Source organism: Pinus tabuliformis, chromosome 4_2 (genome assembly GCF_031772625.1).
Source record: "Pinus tabuliformis cultivar Carrire ecotype Pingquan chromosome 4_2, CPIR1, whole genome shotgun sequence".
Classification (NCBI taxonomy): Eukaryota; Viridiplantae; Streptophyta; class Pinopsida; order Pinales; family Pinaceae; genus Pinus; species Pinus tabuliformis.
Window position 1 is genome coordinate 893,585,067 of NC_142304.1, and position 23,482 is coordinate 893,608,548.

Sequence of the window (23,482 nt, forward strand, 5' to 3'; positions counted from 1 at the left end):
CTTCTAAAGCAACATCAACATCAAACAAACACATTGTCACATAAATATGAAGATAAAACTACTATATAAAATGTATAAGATGTCAAGTGGTACATCAAACATTGATACTGAAATATGATATCTATCTTGACTCTCCTGAGTCACAAGTCTTAATAAGATCAAAGAAAATTGCATCAAAACAAAAAGGTGTATCTCATGAGATGATCATCATGAGGCATCTAGATACTACAAGGCTAATCATGATGCACTAAAATATCAAGTTTCAACGATTCCCTCTACCCCTTTTACGGGCAAAGGTCACCGATGTCATTCTTCCTCTAGAAGCAGTAGGTGGATGTGTTGAGCCTAAGCCTAAAGTGGAAGGTGAAACTCTTGGGGAAAATGTGGAAGATGAAGTAGGATATCTTCCGCTTGTTGACAGTTTTGGACCTACCAACATTCAAAGGGGTCTCCCCGATATGCAGTCTGAATTACACCTCACACATTTTGGTATAGGAGCTCCATCCAGAATATGGCCCAGTTGTCGTCTACTTAAAGATTTGCCTTGGCTTTAGCTGTCATCAAGAGAGAGAATCACATATGTGCCGTCGAAAAGCAAGCAAGTGTGCTTAGTGAATGTTCAATTGCAGGTGTATGATTGCATCAAGGTCCTTCCACTGTAGAGGGGGGAGAAAGTGAGCCTCTAAGAGAGAGGTAATAGTACCACCGTAATAAAGACACATAAACAAGAATGTTTCATCTAACATCAAGCGGAATAGTCCACAAAGACATGATGATCGTTATAAACATTACAACACATTCTCATTAAAATAAGCACTAAAATAACCAAAATAGTTCAACTATCTAAGTATTGGTGAAAGAAAACATGAGTCATAAACATTCACGGAATAGTTTACAAACATGAGATCTCCAAGACCCGGAAATCATTTGGTGAAATTCCACCTGGATTATATTTTATTAAATAATTAATATTTTTATGGGGTTCCTAAGTCTAAACTAAAGAAAATTAAAATATTAATGGGTATTAATGAAAATATGTGTGAAAAGCTTCTAAAAGACGAGCATCAAGTCTAATTTAATCTTAGCCGTTGATTAGAGATTAGATCACGACCATTGATTTCTCAACAGGAAAAATACAAAGGAAGGCTTGGGGTCAGTTGGGGAACATACACAGAGACTAGATGATCAAACCCCACAAGTGACTACGTTGTCCCCAGTGCTGTGCAGTGATGGCTGCTCCCAGTTCTACACCAGAACTACGTCACCTCCTCTAGGAGCTGCGTCACCCTCCCAGTGAGCCTTCCCGACTCAAGAATCGATCAGTTGAACCGATGCCCGATCTGCCTCACAGAAACCCCAGCGCTACCTCTAAGTGACTACGCCAGCCCTTCAGCCTCTATGTCACCCTCCTAGAGTTGCGTTGTCTCCCTCTGGTGTTGCACTGCCTCTCTGCTATGTATTCGGCCTTGGACGAAAGTGTCGCTACCGAACTGCCCCTCTTTGCACTAGAAGCTTACTCCGGAATTCTCAACAAACCACGCCCCAAAATTTCGATCAAGCTCAAGTGCTGCTCTCTGTGTGTATGTTCTCCAACTAACCCCAAACCTTCCTTTATACTTTTCCTGTTGAGAAATCAATGGTCATGAGCTAATCTCTAATCAACGGCTAAGATTAAATTAGACTCGATCCTCGTCTCTTAGAAGCTTCTCACCCATATTTTCATTAATACCCATTAATATTTTAATTTTCCTAAGTTTAGACTTAGGAACCCCCTAAAAAATATTACTTATTTTAATAGAATACAATCCAAGTGGAATTTCACCAAACGATTTCTGGGTCTTGAAGATCTCATGTGTTCTAGCCCCCCCACAAAATTTCGGAGCTAGAGCACATCATTGATCCATGGCATCGGTCCTATGCGCTGTTGATGCTCGACTTGCTGCCCTTCATCCACTATGCTGCTGCAATCTGTACTGCTACCCATGACACTGTCACTGTCACTGTTGTATCTATACTGTAACTCCCTCTCAATATCCTGCAACACGTTGCCCATAGCACTGCCACTGCTAACTGCGGCAGTGCAACTCAGCTGCTGAGAAGTAAACAACTAAAAAGCCACCCAAAAAGCTAACATGTTGGTCAGTCTGGATGCCCCTTGACGCTGAAGCTACCTCTACTGCCAATATGTGTTGACCCTCTAATGCTACTGCACTGCTATTGTATCTGCTCTGTGCCTTTCGCACTACTGCAACACTCCATTGCACTGCTTCAGACTTTGGCACTCTAGCTCTACCACTGTTGCTCCATCATCCCTCGCACGAACTGACTCTCGTCATTCTACTACTATCATTAAGGGCTCCCATAGCCGTATGTGATCCAAGAGTTTGGTCACCTCAAGGATCCTGCCCTCATATGTAGTCCTCTAGACTACAACTCAATATCGTCCCACCTCTTCTTTAGAGGTGCATGAGCACTCATGGCACAATCATCATTGTCCTCTTTATCAGCTTGCGCTGGAGCATCCTTTGAGTTAGACTTCTCTTCGTTTCCCTTCTTCTTCTGAGGGAATTGCATGGCGAAATGACAAAGGTTTCCCAGTCTTCAGTGACTGCATTCAGGGCAGTCTTGACCATGAATTCAAGATCTGGTGTATAGCCTACGGAATTTAGCTGGTCACAGATTCTTTGCAACCTGAGAAGGAAGGGATCAATTTCTTCTCCCTTTTGCATCTGAAACCGTCTCAACTAACTCTCAAGCAACATCTTCCGCTGAATGGAAGTTCCCTCGTACAATGTAGTCAAGGCCTCCCACATTTCCCTTGTTGTGTCCTTCTCAGCAATATGTGGGATCACATGATCCTTGACCCCGTCCAAGATCACGCACTTTGTTTTTGCCTAAGCATCCTCATACTTTTTGAGAGGATCAGCATCAACTGGAACAACAACCGGCCTCAAGGCATAATCCTTGGTGCGATTTTTATCCAAAACTGCCAGGATCCTGGCCTTCTAGATGACGAAGTTGGATGCTCCATCCAACCTGTCCTGATCCCTTAGTCCATTAACGACCATCGCTACTCAAATGAATGTCGAACTGGCTCTCTTCTCCCTCTTTTCCTATTGGCCAAGAAAAACTTGGATATAGATTTATTTGGCGCTAGAAATCCTCTAAGGAACAACCTCCCTCTAAATTTCGATTTCCTTCATGGAAACCCTTCTGCCAACCACTGTCGAACCACTCCTCTCTGATCTCTCTTTGCTGCTGCTCAGCACTGGATATAGATTTCAAGAAATCTTCAAAAGAATTGATTCCCTCTACTTTGTTTCTACCCCACTAGGTATTGTTCTACACCAACAGAATCAGCACCCCACTAGCAACTCTAGATGAAATATGCACTGCACCTCTAGCCACGACAACTGGAAAAATGAGACTCAATAGTCTCTGGACTAGCCCAGTAACCACTATGTTGCCCTCTGTAGCAACAGCATCACCCAATCAGGTTGACGCAGGCTCTACGTGAGCCTCCCTTGGTGACTGCGTCACCCCTCCTCTGCTCTCTTGGCTTGAAACTGCGTTGTCTCTCGGAACAGTTGTCTTTACGCACATATTTTCTTCTGTCCTTTCGCTGATGGCTTCAGTCCTCCTTGATCTGCAATTGCTCTGATACCATGTGAAAATTTTTGAATCTAATAAACCAGAAATCCTACTATAGTAAACTAATTTGCATTACCTACTTATGTTCTTCATTTTAACAAGTTATATCCAAAAAATATTAATACACATACACTGTAGCCTACACCAATATACAGATCAAGTACTGAAAAGATAAATGAGACAACCACACAAAGGACAAACTTATTTTTGAACTAAACGTCCTCGGAAAAACCCAATGTGGAAAAACTGGTGCAACAGATATGAGGGTCTTACTATTGCGCAAATTTCTGAATACAACTAGGGTGCCAAATTTGGCTCACCCAACAGAGAATAAACCCGGTAGAAGTACCTCTATCCGGAAACAGATATTTTGGCGGATCCAACAACTGGATGATCAAACCCCACAAGTGACTGCACTGTCCCCAGTGCTGTGCAGCGATGGCTGCTCCCAACTCTATGTTGTAACTGCGCCACCTCCTCTAGGAGCTGCGTCACCCTCCCACTGAGCCATCCCAGCTCAAAAATCGGTTTGTTGAACCGATGCCCGATCTACCTCACAAAAACCCAAACATTGCCTCTAAGTGACTGCGTCAGCCCTCCAGCCTCTGCATCACCCTCCTGGAGTCGTGTTGTGTCTCTCTGTTGTTGCACTGCCTCTCTGCTATGTATTCTCAACCTTGGATGAAAGTCCCGCTGCCGAACTACCCCTCTCTGCACTAGAAGCTTACTCCAAAATTCTCAGCAAACCATGCCCCAGAATTTCGATCTAACTCAAGTGTTACTCTCTCTCTGTGTATGTTCACCAACTAACCCCAAGCCTTCCTTTATACTTTTCCTATTGAGAAATCAACGGTCGTGATCTAATCTATAATCATCAGCTAAGATTAAGTTAGACTTGATCCTCATCTTTTGGAAGCTTCTCACCCATATTTTCATTAATACGCATTAATATTTTAATTTTCATAAGTTTAGACTTAGGAACCCCATAAAAAATATTAATTATTTTAATAAAATACAATCCAGGTGGAATTTCACCAAACGATTTCTAGTCTTGGATATCTCATGTGTTCTAGCCCCCCAAAATTTTGGAGCTAGAGCACATCCGATGCTACCCAAAAATCAAAAAATCACTGCTTCGATCTCACTAGCTCTCTCTTCAACAACTTAGTGTTGCTACTCTGGAAATCGATATGCTCATGAAATCGAACTGCTGAAGTGATTTCTCCAAGCCCCAACGACTTCTTCTTATAATCCTCTGTTGAGACTTCAACGGCCAAGATTAAATCTTAATCGATGGCTAGGATTAACTTAAAGTCGAGCTGTGTGAGTTTCTAGAACATTCACAACTTGAATTAATTCTGATTAATTAGTCATATTCCCTAAGTTTAGACTTAGGAAATATTTAAAAACGGACTAATAATCTAATTAAGTCATTTCTAGGTAGAATTCCCAGAAACCATTTCTAGGTTTTGGAGATCTCATGCATTCTAGCCTCTCCAAAAAATTTCAAGGAATGTGTTCTAGTGCTCTAGTACACATCCTGTGACAACACTCTATCTCTGCATCATCTCTTATGACGTTGTTGATGTTTGGCTGCTGTTGCCCACCAACTACTGCGCAACTCTGATATATGTTGCATCTGTGTTGCTGCTAACCCTGCTGAACTACTGTTAACACTGCAACTCCCTCTCCATCTATTGTTGTTGCAACTGCAACATCTGCAACTGGAAAGCTTCCTAAATATTGAATCAATATTATGCATCTGTCACCCGAGTCTCTGGCTGCTGCTAGTATCTGCACTGTCACTGAGGCATCTGCGCTGCTGCTGACTCTGCACTGTGCCATCTACACTGCACTCCCCAGGATCTGACTGCTACTAGACTCTGCATTTGTCACTCTGGCATCTAACTACATCTATTGCCACTGATTCATCTTGCTACTAAATATTGAGGGCTCTCGTAGCAAGGTACTAATCCAAGAGGTGAACCTCCTCAAGAATCCTACCCATCTGTAGCGCTCTAGAGCTACAACACCAAGTCACCCCACTTCACTCCTGGGGTATATTAGCAAACATGGCAATGTCTTCCTCTAGCCTGGAGGAAATCATATCAATCTCTGCTGATGTTGTCTGTTGGTCCTACTTCTCCTCCTTGTCCTTCCTCATGAGAGGACACTAGGTACTGTAGTGACCAAGCTCACCACATCTGAAGCACTTGACCTTCGACAGGTCCTTCTTCTTCTTTCCTTCCTCCCCGTGTGCCTGACTACAACCCTTCGATGCGAGGGCCACATTCTCCTCCTCCTTCACCTGCTGTGATCTGCTACTGCTACCACTGGTGGAGCTCTTTAGAAGATCTCGCCTCAACTCCTCCTGCTCCAAGTCAACCCACATCCTGTCCCACTTTGGTAGCTTGTCTCTACCCAATATGCTTTGGACAAAGACTTGCCTTCCTCGAAGACACTATTGAGTGCCAATCTCACAAGCTCTATCAGTTGAGGCATTGCCCCAACAGCTGACAACTGGTCTCAAACAACCTGAATCCTGGTGAGGAAGGGGTCTATGCCTTCCCCCTTCTCCATCTGATGAGCCTTAGCTTCTCCTCTAAGTACATCTTCCACTGCTCGAAAGTGCCTTGGTGTTAAAATTGGCAACTAGGGCCAAACTCCATGTGGGTCATATTATTTATGGCAACTGATATTTTAATTGGATCCCTCTCATTGAGAGGTGTAGGATTAATCGAAAGATCATCCGATTCCGATAAGTATTTATGAAGTTATGAATTTATTTATGTTGTGGACAAATTGTTAAGTCGGCCAACAACTTATGTAGGCTCAGAAGCCCAACAATCATGTCTATTCAACCTCTACGTTTTAGTATAAATAGAAGAGGACTTCAAGTCATTTCTACACACACTTGGATCTCTTCCTCTCTCTACTTGTCTTTGGGTTTTAGTAGGAGGAGATATCTTAAGGAAAAGCCGGAAAAGTTGGAAAAGCTAAAAAAGCTGGAACCGCCGGAAAAGCTAGAACTACCGGAAAAGCCAGAAAAGCAGAAAATGCCAAAACTGTTGGAAAAGCTGGAAAAGCCGAAACTGCCAGAACTACCAGAAAAGCTAAAACTGCCAAAAATGCCGAAAAACTCGGAAATACCGAAAAAGCCAGAAAAGCCGGAAAAGCCAAAAATGCTGGAACTTTCGAAACTATCGGAAAAGCTGGAACTGCTGGAAAAGCCAAAACTACCGGGAAGGCAGCATGATGTATGAGATCATGGGCAACATAATAAGCAGCATGATGATATGAGCATGGGCAGCATAATGATGCATGATGATATGAGCATGGGCAGCATAATGATGAATGAGATCATAAGCATGGACAGCTTGATGACAAATAAGACCATGGAAGATGCAGCGTGATGAGCAGCATGAAGATGAGAGCAGCTCAATCATCAAGGTTCAACACATGTGCCAGTACAGCGAGATGTGACATGGTAATGTGCAACAAATAGACGAGATGCATCATTATGATAGGTGAACGAGTCACCTTAGAGAATCAATTGAAGCAATATGTCTTCAACTAATCTCGTGACGATATCAAAAGTCAAAGTAATTGACTTCTACTGTAAATGTACTATCTCTCTCACTTTCTCTGCTGAACTTTGAAGAACATAAAAGAATTGATCAAGGGTTTGTCCCTGGCTAGCGCCACATCCTGTGTCCTCTTGTCTTGGCTTGTCTTCTGCGACTTATATTTATGTTCTATCTGCAGTTTACTTTATGCTGATGTGATTGCTAATGTGGAAAAGAAATTGAAATAAATTTCTCTAGCATAGAACATACCTAAAATTAGCATGGTATCAGAGCTGAGGTGAAGACAATGCCCAAGCAAGAGTGAAAGAGCAATCACCAAAGACAATAAGGACAAGACAAAAGGATCAATGGGTTCCACATCTCTCTTCTAAGTTCACAAAGGGTGAAGTCGAAGCAGAACATATTATCAGAATGGCGTAGCGGAAGTTTTTGATGGCCCATCTAAAGATCACTTCATTGGGAAGTTCGGATCTAAGGGTGGAAGGAAAGGCGAATGCCTTGGTTGCAATAAGTTCGGCCATTATGCGAAGGAGTGTCTGAAGGTAATGCAGGTCATCAAGGAAATGGTTGACTCTTCAAAGAAAGCAAGGAACCCCGAATCACTTTTATGTATCTGATCAACCTGGTGTCCATCTCGGAAATGGAAGTCAAAGGTTTTAGGGTGGCACTCATCAATGGAAAGGTACGTGTTTGGAAATAGAATTTTCAAAGATGTTTTTGAGTTCAGGGTTGTATCAAATTGCAGTAAGTCCACTGGGGACCATGTCCATTGTCATGTAGCACCGAAAGTCTACGAGTCAGATGGTGACAGGGATGCTTGAATTCAAAAGGAGCATGAAAGTACATGTTCGAGATGTACCAAAGGAAAATCTTACACGGGGACCATTCCCCTCTTGTAGCAAGTCCACAGGTCTGGAACAACCCAAGGGGTCTGAGATTGATAATCAGGAATCTCGCATATGAAGGTGGAAGAAAGCCCTCTATGGCTTGAAGCAAAACACTCCGGGCATAGTATGAGAGGATCGATAGTTGTCTGATAACGCTAAGATTCACTAGGAGTGAAACGGATCCAAACCATCCAAATGTTGTGGATGATAGACCTCTCATACCAGCACCTTATGAGGACGACCTACTTCTAACAGGTGCAGACCCTCTCATTTGCAGAAGTAAGAGGGAGTTGGATTCCAGATGTGGAATGGTGAACTGCAAGCCTGTGACTACCTCAAGGATCTTAACTTTCAAAAGTATATGGTAGTGATGTCGGACCAGATTTGGGAAATGCCTCTGAATCTCATAAACTCATTCACGTTAATGTTCTTGGTGAACTTCCGTCTGGACATATGTTTTGCAGTTAGCATGGTGAGCTCATATTTGGTTGAACCTCACTGGATTGGTGCCAAGAATCTTTTGAGATGTATTCGGGCCACAATCTCTCATGGATTGAGATACACTGCTAGAAATATGAAACTACATGATTATTCGAACGTTGATTGGGCAGGCAGTGTGGAGGATCACTAGAGCACTTCTTAGTGTTGTTTCTCTTTGGACTCTGCTTCGATATCATGGATGAGCAGGGAGCAAAAGTCGGTTGTTATAAGCACCGCTGAGACCGAATACATATCTACGAGTATGATCTCATACAAAGCTGTCTGGTTGGGGAAGCTCTTCAAGTGAGTTATTTGTACCATTGTGATTCTCTATGACAACCAGAGGTGGGACTCGATTATTGAGGAATCCCGTATTCGACGATTGCTCCAGCAAATAGACATCAAATACTACCTTATCTGGGATATGGTAAGTCTATGAGCAAGGAAGCTCCATCGCTATGAGATGATGTACAAGTCGCTACACTTTGTCTAAGTCCCGGGGGAAAGATCAAATTTGTGATTTTCCTAAACGACCTGGAGTCATCAAGAGACCCTTGTACAAGGGTCCTGCATGTTGTATACATTGAGCTCTGGGAGCTATGGGGGCTTGTGGTTCTTACTGGAGCAACATACGACCATAGGGTGACTCACCCTCCCCTGGTGGTGCGCACTGGGACAGGATGATTCGCTCTCCTGTGGACAAGATGATTCGCTCTCTTGTGGGACAAGATGATTCGCTCTCTTGTGGTACAAGATGATTCGCTCTCTTGTGAACAAGATGATTCGCTCTCTTGTGAACAAGATGATTCGCTCTCTTGTGGGATAGGATGATTCGCTCTCCTATGTAGCAGGATGATTAATTCTCCTGTGAGGTCTGGATGATGTGTTCTCCATGATGATTGTGTAGCAGGATGATTAATTCTCCTGTGAGGTCTAGATGATGTGTTCTCCATGACGATTGTGTAGCAGGATGATTAATTCTCCTATGAGGTCTGGATGATGTGTTCTCCATGACGATTGTGTAGCAGGATGATTAGTTCTCCTATGAGGTCTGGATGATGTGTTCTCCATGATGATTGTGTAGCAGGATGATTAGTTCTCCTGTGAGGCCTGGATGATGTGTTCTCCATGGCGATTGTGTAGCAGGATGATTAGTTCTCCTATGAGGACAGGATTGATTAAGTTCTCCTGTCGAGGCATCCTACCCATGCAATCTAGGACTCATGGGAAGTACCTCTCATCTGATCAATGAGCAGGAAATGAGGATAGGGACCATAGTAGTACCGATGGACGCATCATTGTATCTACCGTACCCCCTATGCTAGGATGACCTTCATTGATCTAGGATCAATGATACTGGTCCGGGACTAGTGGTAGGAGTTGTACCCACTATGACACTGACTTCGAGTCGATTGAGGACTGGTCTGAGACCAGTGGTACATACTCTGACACTGACTTCGAGTCAGTAGAGTAATGGTCTAGGACCAGTGATAGGAGTTGTACCTACTATGACACTGACTTCGAGTCGGTTGAGGACTGGTCAGGGATCAGTGGTACACACTCTGAGGCTGACTTCGGGTCAGTGGAGAAGGGTATGACGCACTCTCGATCAATTCTTCTTCTTCATGGTTCAACAGAGCTAAGCTGAGTAGAGCAGAGCCCGCAGAGCTGAGCAGCGCAGAGCCGAGCCAACAGAGCTGAGCAAAGTAGTGCAAGGCACTGATAGTAGAGATAGTACAGTTGGACATATGGATCAGCAGATGGAGTTCTCCCTAGTTGAAAGGGAGTGTTAAAATTGGCAACTAGGGCCAAACTTCATGTGGGTCATATTATTTATGGCAGTTGATATATTTATTGGATCCCTCTCATTGAGAGGTGTAGGATTGATCTAAATATCATCCGATTCCGATAAGTATTTATGAAGTTATGAATTTATTTATGTTATGGACAAATTATTAAGTCGTCCAGCAACTTATGTAGGCTCAGAAGCCCAACAGTCATGTCTATTCAACCTCTACGATTTAGTATAAATAGAAGAGGACTTCAAGTCATTTCTACACACACTTGGATCTCTTCCTCTCTCTACTTGTCTTTGGGTTTTAGTAGGAGGAGAGATCCTAAGGAAACGCCGAAAAAGCCAGAAAAGCTGAAAAAGCCGAAAATGCCAGAAAAGTCGAAACTGTCGGAAAAGCTGAAAATGTCGGAACTGTTGGAAAAGCCGGAAAAGTTGGAACTGCTGAAAAAGCCGAAAAAGCCGGAAAAGCCGGAACTGCTGGAAAATTCAGAACTGCCGGAAAAGCAGGAAACGCTGGAACTTTCAGAACTGTCGGAAAAGCCGGAACTACCAGGAACTGCCAAAACAGCTAGAGCATCTATCTCCGAAGGAAGGCAGCATGATGTATGAGATCATGGGCAGCATAATAAGCAGCATGATGATATGAGCATGGGCAGCGTAATGATGCATGATGATATGAGCATTGGCAGCATAATGATGAATGAGATCATGAGCATGGGCAACTTGATGATGAATAAGACCATGGAAGATGCAGCATGATGAGCAGCATGAAGATGAGAGCAGCTCAGTCATCAAGGGTCAACACGTGGCAGTATAGCAAGGTGTCACACGGTAATGTGCAGCAAATAGATGAGATGTAGCACTATGATAGGTGAACAAGTCACCTTAGAGAATCAGTTGAAGCAATATGTCTTCAACTGATCTCATGACGATATCAAAAGTCAAAGTGATTGACTTCTATTGTAAATGTACTATCTCTCTCACTTTCTCTGCTGAACTTTGAAGAACATAAAAGAAGAATTGATCAAGGGTTTCCCCACATTGTGGAGTTTGTCCCTGGCTAGTGCCACATCTTGTGTCCTCTTGTCTTGGCTTGTCTTCTATGATTTATATTTATGTTATATCTACAGTTTACTTTATGTTGATGTGATTGCTAATGTGGAAAAGAAATTGAAATAAATTGGTCTAGCATAGAACATACCTAAAATTAGCACTTGGTATAGCATGGTGAGGGTCTCCCACATCTCTCTAGTAGTCCCTTTGGCAGCTAGGTGTGAAACAATGTGATCCCGAACACCATCAAGGATCAACCTCTATGCCCGTGCCATCTCCTTTCTGTACTCCTTCAGTTGATCTGCATCTTGGGGCACAACTACCACTGCATCTATGTGTGTTTTCATGCCAAACTCATCCAAAAGGCAGGACATTCTTGCCTTCCAGATGACATAGTTGGAAGCACCATCCAACGTATACTGATCTCAAAGCCCAGCAGTGGTCATCTTAACAAATGTCGAAAATCTCCTCTTCCCTTTTGCTCAACTGCTTCTCATCTATTCGCACTCCCTTCTGGAGTGAGAATCTCTACACATAACGACTATTGATTTGCAAGGGAGATCAAACTTCTTGAGACTAGAAATTCCTTGAGGATAATTTTCCCGCAGTGTGTGCTCTTCTTCCACCCGACACTAGCTCTGCTCTAGCAAACTGCGGCAAAACTACTGCATCCAGCTAGAGATTTGCTCTGCAAAAATATTGTGTTGCTCCAACTCTGGAATCCCTCGATCTGGAGAGATCTAATTTTTATGCCTCACACTTAGAAAAATCGAATCTCCAAAAGAAATTCGGCCTCTTGGATAAGGTGACTGCGTTGCCTCTGGGGTTTCGATCTGCTTCCCACACTGAACAGCGAAACTCCCTCTTCCTTCGCTATTGATCTCTCTGGCCGATCCTCTGCGCTCTGATACCATGTGAAAATTCGGAAACCCGAATCCTATTGCAACAACTGGAAATAATTCTCCTAATTGTTAAATTAATTTTTAACAAGTTATTTACTCTTTGCAGATTGCTATAGCAAATATTGAATCAATCACACTGCAACCTACACAAATAAAACTGTGGAAGAAATAAACGCTGGAAGAAATACTAGCACACACACATTAATTTACATAGTTATTTTTTGACCAATGTCCCTGGAAAAACCTACCTTGGGAAAACCGGTGCAGCAGTAAGGGTTTATTTTATTATGCAACAATGAAATTGAGTACATCTATGGATGCCCATCTAGCTATCCAAAAATCAAGAAAATCTGAGTAAAATACTGAAGAGAATTACCCTTCTCCCACAAGCAAACTCTGGCTCGACTTTCCCTATCAAAACTCGGCCTCCTTGAGCACTACACCGCCTCTATGTTGCTCAGCGTAGCTGGCTGGACGGCTTGCTCTAGACTGGGCTCAGATGAAGTCGTTCTACCTCTAGAAGCTGAGAAAATCGTCCCTTCGGCCCTCTAGGACTCCTTCTCGGCCTCTAGAACTGACAATGATTTTTTCTCCTCACCAAATCGATTTGCCTAATTAAAGCACTGCGCAATCCCTCAATGCTGCCTCTCTGGGATAATTTGACTCATTTGTTGCTACCTCCCCGGATCTAGAAAATATTTCCTCTAACTCAGTGTCCCTGCCCTTCAATAACTGCTTCGATGTCACTAGCTCTCTCTCTGACAAATGATTACTGCTACTCTAGAAATTGATTTGCTCAAGAAATCGAACTACTAAAGTGATTTCTCCAAGCTCCATATACTTCTTATAATCCTCTGTTGAGACTTCAATGGCCAAGATTAGATCTTAATCGATGGCTAGGACTAACTTGAAGTCGATTCGTGTGAGTTTCTAGAACATTCATGCCTTGACTTAATTAATTCTGATTAATTAGTCATATTCCCTAACTTTAGACTTAAGAAATATTTAAAAACTAACTAATAATCTAATTAAGTCATTTCTAGGCAGAATTTCCAGAAACGATTTTGTAATATTCCTAATTAGCCATGGCTAATTGGAATATTCGATTTTGTTCGATTTTTTCCTTCTATAGTTATTTGTAAATAAAAAGTGAGGAAGGGGGACATAACTCACTTTTAGAATAAAAAGTCACTTCTTAGTAGCACAACGTTGTGACTTAAAGGGGAGCCAAGGTGACCAAAGGGAGACGCAGAAATGGAGCCCACGTAGACACATGGAGGAACTGCACAGGAGGAAAGGAACACGTGGCAAGAGGGGAATCACGCAGGAGGAGGTGAGCCTTAGTATTGAGAGAGGCAAAGGCTATAAAAGAGAAAGGAGCCCCCTCATTTTGATCATTCCGGTTATTAGCATTTGTGATAATCATTACGACTTAAAGCATGTTGGCTGTTTAGCTAGTCTGCAGCACTGTTTAGTGCATTGAGTGTCTCCATTCAGAGATCTCACCCTTAGCCCCAGGGGACTTCGAGTACCTGCTCGGGCAAGGTATTTCCATTGGCATTCCAGCAGTAGTTTCATTAGCATTTCAACAGCAATTCCAACAGCGTTTTGGAGGACTGCGCAGCACTAAGAGGAGGACGCAGTTCTTTCTGGTAGGAGCCTACGTTGAGGGTTTGCAGGAGGATTTGTGCTGAGAGGTAGAGAAGGGGATCATATCTTGCATTTTGGAGAGTTTTAGCAGGAGTTTCAGGCAGCATTTTGGAGGGTTTCATTGAGTGGCAGTGCAAAGCATTGAGGGACTACGTAGAACCCCAAGGGGGTGATTTTCGGGGGTCGTCCATTTCCGAAAAGCTTTCTGGGTTTTTCTGGGTTTCTTGAGTAGAGTCCAATTCTAGAGTTTCAGCCTTTTTTGAGGAGGGGAGCAGCCCCAAATCCTCATTCGATTTCCAACAGCAGCGCAGCATGACAATTTTCCAGTAGTTGGGCCGCAGATCAATGTGAGGCCATTCCTTTGTTATTTTGAGTGTATTTCTTCACTTGCTTTGTGCAAGTCGAGGTGTCGTCCTTCTGATCACCTCTGTACTCATTCCTTAGTATAATAAAATGGATTAGCATTTCTCGCTGCATTTCTTGTGTATCTGTTTATATTTCATATGTACATTATTGTTGCTGCACTACTATTATATCTCTGTGATTTTCTCGGCTACTATACCACTTGTGCGTTTTTCTGGTTGAGATTTTGCTGGGATTTGATGAATATTCCGGGTTAGGGATATTACAGTGGTATCAGAGCATAGATCTGGCTCAGCCTATGGAGCTAGCAATCTATGACACCAGGGGAAAAACCCTACATATGTTACAGAAGTCGAAGATACAAGGACACTAGGCATAGGTTGGAGAACACTTACGGAGAGGGAGACTGTGTTCCGATGGTGGACACAGAACAGGAGGAGCCTGTGGTGGATGCAGGACAGAGGGAACCTGTGGTGGACGCAGAGCAGGAGGATCCAATGGCGGATGATGACGGGAAGAGATTTGCAGATATGCTCCTCAAATCCGTGCAGGATCTATCGATACAGATTGAGGTGATGGAGCAGAGATTCACAAAAGTAGAGGCCAAACAGCGTGAGAGCCCACAGGTTTTTCAGGTTGGTGAGGGATCGGGCGCATCCCACCATTTTCCAGAGCAGCGTGATACTGCGCAGCAGGTGACCTCACGTGCCCATACACGCTCTACCATGCCCGCTTTCTTAGGAGCCGACACGGGGGTCGTAGCCCAGCAGAGGCAGAGCCCGGACATATGGGCGATTATTTTGCAGAGTACCAAGCCTATGGGCAGGAGTTCAGGGAAGCCCTTTCATTCAGAGATTTTGTTCAGCTCCAGTGGGATAGTAGACCCACGACCATCACAGAGGGCACCGGCATTACCATGATGGTGACACCCATCGTGCAGCGAGTAGATTCCACTTGCCTATGTTTGATGGTTCATCAAACAGTTCGGCAATGTCTTGGGTGGAGAAGCTGGACATTTATTTCCAGCTTAACCAGATGTCAGAGGCAGAGGCCATCAAGGTGGCAACATTGCATTTGGATGGTGAGGCCAGGTATTGGTGGTTTCATGGGATGGCTACACTAGGGCACTCCACAATGACGACATATGTCGAGTTTACCAGGACACTGATGGATCAATTTGATCGAAGGGATCCAGAGCAGCATTTTGTTGAGCTGACAAGGCTCAAACAGACAGGGAGCCCAGAGACCTACATTGCAGATTTCTTGAGGGTCTCGATGATGGTGCCAGACCTATCCACGGCACAGAGGGTCTATATGTATGTTGAGGGGTTAGCAGAGCCACTTCGGGGTTTAGTCCGATCAACTAGACCAGCCACACTCCAGGACGCTATCAACAGGACCCAGGACTTACAGAATGTCTTACCCAGGACCCGGACACCTTACCCCCAGAGACAGACTTTTCAGTCTAAGGGGAAGGATGTGAGGATTCCACCTCCAAAGGGGAATCCAGGACGAGTACAGCTTGACGATGATGCCAGGAGGGCGCTGAAGAAGAAGTGGTTGTGCTTCACATGTCAGGAGCCATGGGCACCAGGACATAAATGTGCTACTAGTAAAGCACATTTTATTGAGGTCTTCACCAAGAGCAGTGGAGAAGAGCAGTGGAGGCAGGAGATAGCCATGCTGTACAAGGTCCTTTGCCACCACCACCGCCAACAGCAGGTGGTGCATCTTTTGCACCCACCAGAGGGGCCCTTGCAGCATTGCGAGGAGTTCCCAAGTATCTGATGCTATGCGTACGAGGGATAGTACGTGGCCAGCAAGTATCAGTTTTGGTTGACAATGGGGCGACCCACAACTTCATCGATGCCCAGATGGTCGAGCGGAGAGGTATACAGACAGAGAGCTTCGATGGGGTTTCAGTCTTGGTCCCAGGAGATCAGACCATGACGTGTGCTCGTTATGTTCCAGAGCTTTCAGTGACGATGGACACCTACACATTGACTGACCACTTTTTCGTGGTCGATATTCCGGACACCAACAAGATATTGGGTGTTCAGTGGCTTATCACTCTAGGAAAGGTCACGACAAATTGGAAGACCCTAGAGATGGAATAGGATGATGAGAAGACAGGGAGGCATGAGAAGATATAGCGACAGCACACATATCCGCCTCAGACTGTGTCGGCTCATCGAATGGAAGTAGTCTTCCGAAATGGAGACATAGAGTGGGCAGTGGAGCTACGTGCATCAGAGGCAGAGACTACAGGGCAGACGGTACATCCAGAAATACAGTCTATCCTTGATTGGCATGTCATAGTGTTTGGGGAGATTCCACCAGGATAGCCATCGGATCAGGGGTTTGAGCACACCATCGAGCTTGAGCAAGGCATACAGGCTGTGATTACCACCCCCTATAGGCACCCCAAGGCCTATCGGGATGAGATTGAGCAGGCTATCCAAAAGTTGCTGGCTCTTGGGCATATCCAACCGAGCACGAGTCCTTTTGCTTCTTCTGTGCTGTTGGTGAAGAAGAAGGACGGTACATTGAGGATGTGCATTGACTACAGGGCCCTGAACAAGAAGACCTTGAAGAACAGGTACCCCATACCCAGGATCAATGAGTTGATGGACGAGTTAAGAGGGGCATGATACCTCTCAAAGATTGATTTGAGATCTGGGTACCATCAGATTCGCGTGAGGGAGCAGGACATTCCCAAGACCGTCTTCAGGTGCCACTATGGGCACTTTGAGTTCTTGGTGATGCCTTTTGGGCTAACCAACGCCCCAGCTACATTTCAGTCCTGCATGAATCACATCTTTCGTAGTCACTTGAGGAAGTTTGTGTTGGTATTCTTCGATGATATTCTCATTTACAGCAGGACTTGGGAGGAGCATCTCCAGCACATTGAGACAGTATTGCGTATCTTACAGGAGCAACAGTTCTATGCCAAACTCTCCAAGTGTGAGTTTGGGTTGACGGAGATGTTGTATCTGGGACACATCATAGGGGTGGACGGAGTGAGGGTCCACAAGGAGAAGATCAGGGCCATCAGAGAATGGCCGGAACTGAGAAACGTGACAGAACTTCAAGGATTCATTGGCATTTGTACGTACTACCGGAAGTTCGTCAAGGGTTTCTCACAGCTTGCTGCACGCCTGACAGATTTGATGAGGAAGAGGGCTTTCAGTTGGTCGGATACAGTGCAGCGAGCCTTTGATAAGCTCAAGGAGGTTATGAGCAGCTGCCCAGTGCTTGCGTTGCCAGATTTCACGCAGCCATTTGTTTTGGAGTGTGATGCGTTGGGAGAGGGGATCGGCGCAGTATTGATGTAGGGAGGTCACCCTATAGCCTTTGAGAGCCGGAAGCTCCTTCCGCACGAGAGGTTGTATTCCATATACGATAAGGGGATGCTGGCCATCATGCATGCATTGGCTAAGTACCGGCAATATTTGGTGGGTAACAGGTTCAGGGTGAGGACTGATCACAACAGCCTCAAGTTCTTTTTGGAGCAGAAGCAGCTACAGGAGAGGCAGCAGAAGTGGATCAATAAGATCCAAGCATATGACTTTGACATTGAGTATGTCAAGGGTAAGAACAACGTGGTAGCAGATGCCCTTTCACGTAGACCAGCCACATTGTCTCTTATGAGCTTGGATACAGATTGGAGGGCTCGACTCTTAGTAGAGTACTCCAAGGACAGGTTTGCATGTGAGGTTCCGGATGGGCAGGTGGCAAATGACAGGTACAGGGTGGTCGATGAGATCATTTATTACAGAGACCGAATCTTCTTGACTGAGGGGTCTCAGCTCAAGAAGAAGATACTCCAGGCATCACATGATTCACCTTTGGCAGGACATCAGGGGTTTACTAAAACCTACAGGGCCATTAGATAGAGGTTATCATGGAAGGGCCTCAAGGAGGATGTACTCCAGCACATCCGAGAGTGCGATGTTTGCCAGAGGAACAAGGGAGAGATGAGCCATCCCGCGGGTTTGTTGCAGCCTCTTCCCATTTCGGAGGGGAAATGAGAGAGTATTTCGATGGACTTCATCACAGGGTTGCCCATGGTACAGGGCAAGGATTGTATCTTTGTCGTCGTTGATCGACTGACAAAGTACGCACATTTTTTTGCCATATCCACACACTATACAGCAGCACAAGTGGCCGAGCTGTTCTTCAGAGAGATCTTCATGCTACACGGACTTCCTAAGACCATCGTCAGTGACAGGGACAGCCGTTTCATGGGCGGGTTTTGGCAAGAACTTTTCCGGCTGGTGGGGATAGAGTTGACACCGAGTACCAGTTATCACCCACAGACGGACGAGCAGACAGAGATAGTTAACAAGTGGCTGGAGGGCTACTTGCATAACTATGTCAGTGGGCAGCAGCGAGCATGGCTGAAGTGGCTGCATCTAGGGTAGTACTGCTACAATACTTCACATCACATGTCCATTGGTATGTCACCATTCTATGCCTTATATGTGTATCATCCTTTATCTTTTGTTGACGTGATGTTTGGTGATAGCAAGGCTCCTAGAGCCAAGATTTGGATCCAAGAGAGTCAGGATATCCTCCGAGCTCTCAAGGATAACATGGCTACAGCACAGAACCAGCAGACGTTGTATGCTGATAGGGGTCGAGTGGAGAGGCAGTTCGAGGTAGGGGACATGGTCTACCTACGATTACAGCCATACCGACAGTCGTCACTAAAGCAGAAGGGGGCTGAGAAGCTCAAGCCCCGCTTTTATGGGCCATACAGGGTGATACGCAGGATTGGACAGGTCGCATATGAGTTGGAGTTGCCCCAAGGCAGCAAGATTCATAACATTTTTCATGTATCATGCCTGAAGAAGGCATTGGGGCAGCAGGTGACAGTGACAGATGAGCTACCACCCATGGATGATGAGGGGCATTTGGTATTGCAGCCGAAGGCTATCATTGATACTAGGGAGAGGCAGTTGCGAAGCAAAACGGTCCAGGAATTCTTGGTGAGGTGGAAGAATTTGCCGGATGAGGATGCCACTTGGGAGAGTGAGAAGATCTTACAGCATCCATCACTTCAGTTGCTTGAGGACAAGCAACATTTTGCCGTGGGAGACTGTAATATTCCTAATTAGCCATGGCTAATTGGAATATTCGATTTTGTTCGATTTTTGCGTTCTATAGTTATTTGTAAATAAAAAGTTAGGAAGGGGGACATAACTCACTTTTAGAATAAAAAGTCACTTCCTAGTAGCACAACGTTGTGACTTAAAGGGGAGCCAAGGGGGCCAAAAGGGAGACGCAGAAATGGAGCCCACGCAGACACATGGAGGAGCTGCGCAGGAGAAAAGGAACACGTGGCAAGAGGGGAATCACGCAGGAGGAGGTGAGCCTTGGGATTAAGAGAGGCAAAGGCTATAAAAGAGAAAGGAGCCCCCTCATTTTGATCATTCCGGTCATGAGCATATGTGATAGTCATTACGACTTAGAGCACGCTAACTGTTTAGCTAGTCTGCAGCACTGTTTAGTGCATTGAGTGTCTCCGTTCGGAGATCTCACCCTTAGCCCCGGGAGACTTCGAGTGCCTGCTCGGGCAAGGTATTTCCATTGGCATTCCAGCAGTAGTTTCATCAGCATTTCAACAGCAATTCCATCAGCATTTTGGAGGACTGCGCAGCACTGAGAGGAGGACGCAGTTCTTTCTGGCAGGAGCCTGGATTGAGGGTTTGCAGGAGGATTTATGCTGAGAGGTAGAGCAGGGGATCAGCTCTTGCATTTTGGAGAGTTTTGGCAAGAGTTTCAGGCACCTTTCTGGAGGGTTTCATTCAGTGGCAGCGCAGAGCATTGAGGGACTGCGTAGAACCCTAAGGGGGTGATTTTCGGGGATCGGCCATTTCAGAAAATCTTTCTGGGTTTTTCTGGGTTTCTTGAGTAGAGTCCGATTCCAGAGTTTCAGCCTTTTCTGAGGAGGGGAGCAGCCCCAAATCCTCATTCGATTTCTAGCAGCAGCAGCGACACAATAGTTTTCTAGCAGTTGGGATGCAGATCAATGTGAGGCCATTCCTTTGTTCTTCTGAGTGTATTTCTTCACTTGCCTTGTGCAAGTCGAGGTGTCGTCCTTCTGATCACCTCTGTACTCATTCCTTACTTAGTATAATAAAATGGCTTAGCATATCTCACTGCATTTCTTGTGTATCAGTTTATATTTCATATGTACATTATTGTTGTTGCACTACTATTATATCTCTGTTATTATATCTCTGTGATTTTCTCGGCTACTATACCACTTGTGCATTTTTCTGGTTGAGATTTCGCTGGGATTTGATGAATATTCCGGGTTAGGGATATTACAGATTTCTAGGTTTTGGAGATCTCATGCATTCTAGCCTCTCCACAAAATTTCAAGGCTAGAACACATCTGATGCTACAAAAACTAGCAGTCTTATCCCATTTGGCATTGATTTTCTTGGCAATAGATAATGGCATTAAATTTATAGATGCAGCAGAATCGACTAAACAATTGTGAACATTGTAATTAAAAATTTCAAAAGTCAATAAAAAAGGAGGGCAAAGAGTATTAGCTTCTAATGCTAGAGTGTAAACAACTGACTCTATGGGACCAGATGACTTACCAGAGACCTTGTTGAAAGAAGAAGCATTACCACCTGATGAGGATTGGGCAAGGGCTTGGACTATTTGTTTCTGTAGCATCGGATGTGTTCTAGCCACGAAATTTGGTGGAGAGGCTAGAATACATGAGATCTCCAAAACCCATAAATCGTTTCTGGAAATTCTACCTAGAGATAACTTAATTAGATTATTAACCAATTTTTTAATGTTTCTTAAGTCTGTTTCTTAAGTCTAAACATAAGAAAACTGGTTAATTAATCAAAATTAATTAATTCAAGGTGCAAATCATCTAGAAACTCACAAGGATTGACTCCAAGATGATCCAAGCCATTGACTAAGATTTAATCGTGCCCGTTGGTGCTCCAACAATGGATTATAAGAGGAAGTTGATGGAAACTTGGAGAATACACACCAGTGCAAACACTCAGTGATCTAGGCAGATTGATTTTCCAGTAGCAGAGTAATTCAACAGAAGGATTTGAGCCAGAGATCGAGTAGTAGTTGGTATATGAGTGAAGCAATATTCTGGTGGAGGTTCTTAGTTCGAAAGAATCAGATTGAGGGAGTGCGAGTTTTCCTAGAAGAACGACGCAAGGACTGTGTAGGCAGCAGTAACAAAGCAGTTCGATCTCGCTAGAGAAGCAGTTGATTCCATAAATGGTGGCCGTGATTTTGATCAGGAGGACTAGTGAATCAATTCCAGAGCCAGAGAGAAGCAAAGTTGTAGATTTCAGAAGTTTCCAGAGGCAGCAGCAACAAGGCCTGCACAAAGGTTGAGGTAAAAGGAAGTACATGTTCAAAAGTGTAACTAGGTTCAGTCTTCATAATGACATGTAATTGTGATTTTATGTAAAGAGATGTAGAGAAGAAAAATAAAATTATTGTAAAGCTTGCATCATGGATTTCATAAGCAAGAGATTTTATTTTTGAGTCTAGGCTCCCATTGAGAGCCTTTAGTAATTTTGTCATCTAGTAATAAAAGAATAATAGAGTCATTGTCATGTAATGAATTCAAGTTACACATTGTAAAGAGTCACACTTGTCTCTATGTAAAGTAATCCTCCAAGACCTTGTCACTAGCCCTCTCTAAGTCGGCCTACAACGAATGAAGAAACCTAGAAGATGATGTCGGCTCTCCTCCTTATGATCATGTCGGACTAAAGGACATAAGGCAATGTGTATATATAGCCACACTCAGCCTCATTTAGAGACAAGCAATTCGGTGAAGAAGAGCCTACAAGCATAAGTGCAATGAAGGACTAGAAAAGAGAAGCTAAGGACAAGAGCGAAGAAAGGGATATTTCTGGGAAGTCTGATTTGGGCTTTCATACTTTCCCACGTGCGAAGGTAGCAATATCTGAGGGCATAGAGAGAAGGTCGGAGAACTTGCTGCTGCATTGAGGTGACCTTGTCTGCATAAAGAATCTCGCAAGAGGAAACCGAGGAGAAGTGATATAGGTATACCTCTCTTGAAGAGTATAATTAAGGAGAGAAGAGTGTTCTAGGGTTTCTGGAATAAGGTTAACCTAAGAGACTAAGATTATCTAGGAAGGCCGAGAAGAGCAGTGTGATGAGAAGGGGCCGAGATTCTCTAGGAAGCTGAGAAGAGCAATTCGAGACTCTAGAAGGAAGCCGAGAAAGGGAAGAGAAAGAACAATAAAGAGGCTAGTGACTTGGTCTTGGGAGGACTCTAGTGTCAAGGGTCTTTGTCATAGCCTTGGTATTCGTCAATTGAAGATCTATAAGAAGAATTTCTGATTGGGTTTTCCTCTCAAAGAATGAGAGGTTTTGGCCCTAGCTGACAAGCCTACATACTGTGTCACTCGTCTTCTATTGTTTATTTGGTAATTGTTTTGATGAAAAGAACACAATAATAACATAATGAAGAGAAGATCATAATCCAAGAAGTAAAAGTATATCACAAGCAACTATAGACAAGAGAAATCTCCAACTAATGATGCCCTAGATTTCTCAACAGTATGAATTACTGAGAGGCCAGTCTCGAGAGCTGAAATCAACTATGGGGTGAGGAAAAATCCTCAGAATAATTTTGCCAGTATTTCTCTCAGATTGGATTGCCAGTTTGGCATCCAAATTATTGTACTCAGAATTGTTACTGGAGAATAATAATAAAACCCTCATCTGTTGCACTTGTTTTCCCAAGTTGGGTTTTTCCGGGGACAATTGTCCAAAAATAAAAGTGTCATAATTCTTGTGTGCGCTAGAATTTCTATGTTTCCAGCATTTTGTTTTCCGCAGCATTTTTATGGTGAAAATTGCAGTTGTGATTTTATTCAGTGTTTGTCGTAGCAAATAAACTGCGAAATTAAACTTACAGTTAGGAGAATAATTTCTAGTTGTTGCAATAGATGAAATTTGTACATGGTATCCAAGCGTGAGTGATCAACCAAGAATCTCGAAAGCGGAGGAAAGAATTTCGCTGCTAAGAGGGAGCAACACGCTGAATTCTTGAGGCAGCCCATTTCCTTGACAGGGAAG

At 44.0% G+C, this 23,482-nt stretch overlaps 1 protein-coding gene across 2 annotated transcripts in view; it reads right to left on the bottom strand.

Annotated features, from left to right (window-relative positions):
* The window catches only part of LOC149172579 (uncharacterized), a 405,339-nt gene that overhangs the window by 91,189 nt on the left and 290,668 nt on the right, over positions 1-23,482 (bottom strand). The window lies entirely within an intron of this gene.